Source organism: Gigantopelta aegis, chromosome 9 (genome assembly GCF_016097555.1).
Source record: "Gigantopelta aegis isolate Gae_Host chromosome 9, Gae_host_genome, whole genome shotgun sequence".
Taxonomy (NCBI): Eukaryota; Metazoa; Mollusca; class Gastropoda; order Neomphalida; family Peltospiridae; genus Gigantopelta; species Gigantopelta aegis.
In genome coordinates this window covers 32,203,878-32,209,913 of record NC_054707.1, presented here as the reverse complement: position 1 = coordinate 32,209,913, position 6,036 = coordinate 32,203,878, and the positions used below count along the sequence as shown (strand labels likewise).

General features: G+C 33.3%; 1 long non-coding RNA gene across 1 annotated transcript; it reads right to left on the bottom strand.

Moving 5' to 3' along the window:
- Positions 1 to 631: 631 nt before the first annotated feature.
- On the bottom strand, positions 632 to 5,317 carry LOC121382125. The gene is made up of 3 exons (XR_005959122.1): positions 4,908 to 5,317; positions 806 to 957; positions 632 to 677 (listed from the first exon to the last, which is right to left on the bottom strand). It is a non-coding gene; the product is annotated as an uncharacterized LOC121382125 (long non-coding RNA).
- Between the last annotated feature and the right edge of the window lie 719 nt (positions 5,318 to 6,036).

Sequence of the window (6,036 nt, the reverse complement as noted above, 5' to 3'; positions counted from 1 at the left end):
GGAACCTTCTGGAACCTCCACTTTCACAACATCACCGTCAATGGTCACTGGTACGTCTTTTGTAATTTCCTTTCCTGTTTAAAGTAAATAGAAAACAAAAAGGTGTTAAATACAAGAATCCTTTGCAGTTGGATTTGCTGTTTAAAGTAATTAAAAAACGAAAAATTGTAAAACACAACAATCCACCAAAACCTGTCAACATACTAGTAGTTTCCCTCTCTGGAAAATCTTTAAAGGTAAAACCATCTAGAATTTGCACTGTCAAAACATCACTATTTATGGTCACATCTACATATTTTTGTAGATGGTTGTCCTACTTATAATATTTAGAAAAAGACAATCTGTAAAACTATAAATAAAAGCAAATCAGTCGTGTATTATTATGTAATACAGTGTAGGCACATGAGACTTAAATATATACAAATGATTTATTGGGAGTTTTTTTTTATTCCAAATCCAAATATACACGCTAACTTTTTACATAAAATCCAGTGTGGTTAGATTATTTAGCAATGATAATGAACTCAAACAGCATGCATACCATGATAATATGCAAAGTCCAACTTTGACCATACGTACCTTCTCCATCAGTGAAAGTTACACTAATCGATTTGCACATCTTTAGGAGCATCTTTAGGGAACCACAGTGTCACAGTCTGACCTGCGGGAATTGCCGTCTGTAAATAAAGCAAGAAAAAAATGGCTTCTTAAATAAATTATTAAACATTCTTTATAAAATGTATCAATGGCATTTGGCATCTCGTTATAAGATATGTGTAACTGGGGGGGTGTGTTACATTCTTACCGTAGCGATGTATACTTTGACATTGTTTGGGATGTTTTTAATACTGTCAAGTTCACCATCAACTGTTATTACTGCGGTCTTTTTGTCTTCGCTGTAGACAAGAGGTTGGTTTTCTTGAGAAACACTACTCATGACGTCAACCAGTACACACCCTGTCGACAAAGAGAATAGAAATTTACTGATTGTCTATTATTTCGTTTCACTTCATCGAGCTATGTACCAAAAATATGCATAAACAAACTCCATGAATTGGCGAAACCATTCACACAAACCTTTGCCATGTTATTGTTTGTATTATTTATGGGTGGTGGTGGTGTGGTGGGGGAGGGTTGTAGGTTTTGATTTGGTGGATGTTGTTTGCTTGTTCATACCCGGATGGAAATAAACGAAATAACAAAAAATCTTATTATTAAATTTGAAACATAATTGTTAATTAAAAGACAAGATCAAATTTTATTTTAAAACAGTTCAGTAATAAAAAGAACTATATAAAATGACGTCATCATACGTGATATGATAACCTCATTATTACGGTGACCGATAAATGAAGAAACTCACATTGCAATGGCTGGACTAATGAGCTGGCTTTAGGTTGTAATATTTTTAATGTATACATTTTACGGCAATCTGATTGGAATAATGTTTCTTACATTTTTACGTTCATAAAAGATACACAAAAACAATAAATCATATCATAAAATTAGTCTGGGGTAAAACAAGGTGAAGTATTAAGCCATGTTCTATTTAATTTATATATTAATGATTTACCACAATGTATCCGTTATAATGTCATACCTAATGCAAAACTAATCAACTGGTTTATGTTTGACACTTTCTGTCAATACTGTAATGACTGATAGTTATGCATTAACATACATACATTTTCTGGAATTTCCGTATTTTACCTGCGAGTTTAAATACGAAAAATACCACCTTGCAAAAGATGAAGTTTTATTTGAAATTAGGCTGAAATTATGAATTCGAAAGTTATTTATGCTATATATAATCATAATCATAATCACCATCACATACATCACGCATAGAGACATACATATACACACACACACACACACACATATATATATATATATATATATATATATATATATATATATATATAGATAGATAGATAGATAGATAGATAGATAGATAGATAGATAGATACAATATATAGATATTTATGACTCAATACATACTAGCCAGTGCCAGGTTTACCCAATGCCTCATGCACGTAAGCGGGGTCGACCACGTAGATTGTAGGCCCCATGCATATGGTTGAATTAAATAACATCTTTTTTTATGGATGCTTCGATAGCGCCAGTGTGTTAATATCTATGTATGTAACAGTCAACCTCGACATACATACAATATATAGATATTCATACATCAATACATACATCACACATATGTAGGTATACGTATATTTTAATTAATTATTTTTAACATACCAGGATGTTTCTTTAATTTAAATGTAAGTTTTGTTAAACTTCAAAGATAAATATGCTTATCTCAGCCTATAGGGTTTTTTGTTGAGGGGTTGTGGGGAAGGGTGTAGTGTTGTGTTAGTGGTGGGTTTTCTCTATCGTTATTATCCCATAAGAAATAAACGTAGTTTTTGAGTTGGGACCCTAAATCATTACCATACAAAGTACATATACTAGTAGCAACGTATACAGGTAATAACAGAGGCATGTCTGGTATACAAGAGTATTACATTAACACTTCTAGGACATAAACCCAAATTTGAAAAAGCTACAGTAAAATTGTATACAAGAAGAAAAAAGAAAAAGAAAACAGGAATTAATAAATAAATAATGAAAAAAGATTTTAAGAAAATAATAATCAAAGAAAGAACGAAACAGAGATGTTGTGCATATATGACTGCATATTCATACAGATACCCATACACATAAATACATATATGCATATACACACAAGCATATATATATATACACACGCACACACACACACACACACACACACACACACACACACACACACACACACAGACACACACATATACACACACACACATGCATGTATACATACATACATGCATACATAATCGGTATAAATGTTGTGACAATGAACACGTACATCAAAGGCTTTTAAATTCTTAAGTCAGAGACAGGATTAGTTGGACCAACAGTGCGGCATTAAGGAATTTATAATCTTGTATGTAGAAATGACTGTTAATTATGCAGCAACAACAGTGCTGAACTAGGTATAAATATGCAAGTGATATATTCTTTTTGCCACTTGCAACATGGATTTAGAAGATAATTTCAAACGTGCGTTATACAAGAGTCATGGAGAGAAATATGTGTGTTGCTTCCCAAAAACGAATACAGTAAGACCATCGTGGATATTATGGAAACCGCCCAGGCATTTAATAAATCTTCCTACCAGTTTTACAAAATACAACTCTGCTGGAACTAAGACAAATTGACAAATCGATGTACATGTTTTAAAGCGCGATTAGTGTGCAATTCCCGCTATCATTCCAGTCTGCCATGCACTAACAAGAGTGTGAAGCGAACAATGGCCCATTGACCATTGAATTTTCAATACATAATACATTGCTGTTACAGTGCAATGTAATAGTGATTAATATGAGTGTTTCGGTGAATAAACATTACCACAATGTGTCAGGTAATATGCATCAAGTAGACGGATTAGTTGTATACGTGTATACGCTGCCTTTGCCGAGTTAAACAACAACATCATTGATAGCATTCTGAAAGTTTCAGGTAATCGGTATAAAATGGTGAAACATATTTCAGGCAATATGTATATTACCTGATTTGTACATTAACTGAGTGAATCAGGGATTATACATATTACCTTAACACAAATCAGGTAATATACATATACATATTACCCGATCACACAGATTCACTGTAACATATACACATATGTACTCACATTTTAAATATATGGAAGAACGATTAATGTGAAATAATATACATGTGTGCATATCTGTTGTCTTTTGGGGGGGGGGGGGGGGGGGGGGGGGGGTGGGGGGTGATATGAATATGATGACTGATCGTACTACACCTGAATGATCAAATTGATAGCTGATTTCAGTATACATACTTTATCTACGTATACCATTAGATTTTCAGATAAAAGACAAATATCCAATATTACTTCTTTAACTTCATTGGGTTTTTTCATCCAAGTATATTTTCTCCAGTAATTCTCAAAATGGATATTTAAATTATTATTGTTTAAATGTTCTAATTTAAAATATCTAGCTATTTGGATATTTAAATATATATAACTTCCAGTGTTCACATCATTATTTAGTGCTACATTAAATCTTCTGAATGGCGAAAAATAGTTTCATGAAACATAGGACTATTCTCATATATAAAACTTTAAGAATCTCCTTCTGTAGTTAATTCATACCACAAACACTCAATACGAAGTCACAAGTTTTTTATTTTCTCAACACATTACCCAACACATCTCTGCTAGTATTGTGGATAATAATCAATGCTTCTCTCCTGTCTGACCATACCATCCCGTAAATTAAATAATCTTTGGATTGCATAATATCAAACATGGCATTAATGTAAAATGTGACTGTAAAACAGTTGGGTATGAACTATTCCCCAAGCCATCACCACCTCATTGCCATTGCTGATCCAGAAATATAAATGCATGCTATAAATGAAGATAACAAATGGATAAACCGGCCTCGGTGGCGTAGTGGTTAAGCCATCGGACTACAGGCTGGTAGGTACAGGTTCGCAGCCCGGTACCGGCTCCAACCCAGAGCGAGTTCTTAAGGGCTCAATGGGTAGGTGTAAGGCCACTACACCCTCTTCTCTCTCACTAACTACTAACCAACTAACAATTAACCTACTGTCCTGGACAGACAGCCCAGATAGCTGAGGTGTGTGCCCAGGACAGCGTGCTTGAACCTTAATTGGATATAAGCACGAAAATAAGTTGAAATGAAATGAAATGGATAAAAAGTAAAGAGTGTTTCTTGCAAACCATCATTATTTAGTGAATAGCAGAGACAAAAAATTGAAATCAATATATTTTGAAATGACTATATATTTTACAGTATCCAAAATAATATCCCGATTACCTGTTCTTGGTGTTGCACTTGTTTCACGAGTTGTCCCGGTTTCTTGTGCTAGGGTTGCTGTAGAAATAACAATTACATATTGTGTCTTCAATTTCACTCACCCATCCAAACATTTTGAGAGTAGTTAGATGGATAAAATGTCTTTAATGGAATATTTAATTGTTTAATGACACACCAGCACATTTTAGTCCATAAATACCTTCAACGTTGCACTGAATTTTCGCTATTTCGTATACGAAGATTCGAAAATATTGATGGAAAACAGTTCATAAGTCGCATACCACAATTATTTGGTGATCGCGCATTTTGTTGGCATGCAAAATGTTTTACTAATATTTACTAATATGCATTTGGATAATATGCTTTTGTAGTACAAAATGAAATATTATCTAAAGGCATGGACTTATATTGTTATAAAAATGAACTGTTTTACTGCAGATATCTTAAGCTGATGGACTGTGAAAACAGGTGTACTTAGTGTTCTGAATTATGTATATCGTTAAAATATTACACTGAAAACAAGCATTCTAAGAGTACTGCTAAGGACATACATGTCCCCTACCGGGCACAACATATTCCTGTATCTCCTAAGTTTAAGGGCAATAACTCTATGAGAAAGTAATAAATAGTCATGAAAGTTACACTTGATCTCTAACAGTACATGATAAAGTTATATACAAAATTTCAAGTCAATATCCTGAGGCATTGTGAAAAAGGTCCTTAAAACTAAGTTTTGTATCTCCTAAGTTTAAAGGCCATAACTATGTCAAAAATGTGTAAATCTCCATGAAAGTCAAGGTTGATCTGTAACAGTACATGATAAAGTTACATACAAAATGTCAGCTCAATACTTTGAAGTATTGTGAAACATGTTTTAGAAGATGAAGCATACGAGTAACTAGACACAGGTCGAGTGGTTATGAGTAATAGTAGTGGTGGTAGTAGTAGTAGTAGTAGTAGTAGTAGTAGTAGTAGTAGTAGTAGTAGTAGTAGTATATTACTACTAGTAGTAGTAATAGTAGTAGTAGTAGTTATATTACTACCACTAGTAGTAGTAGTAGTAGTAGTAGTAGTCGTAGTATATAGTTATATTACTACTAGTAGTAGTAGTAGTAGTAGTAGTAGTAGT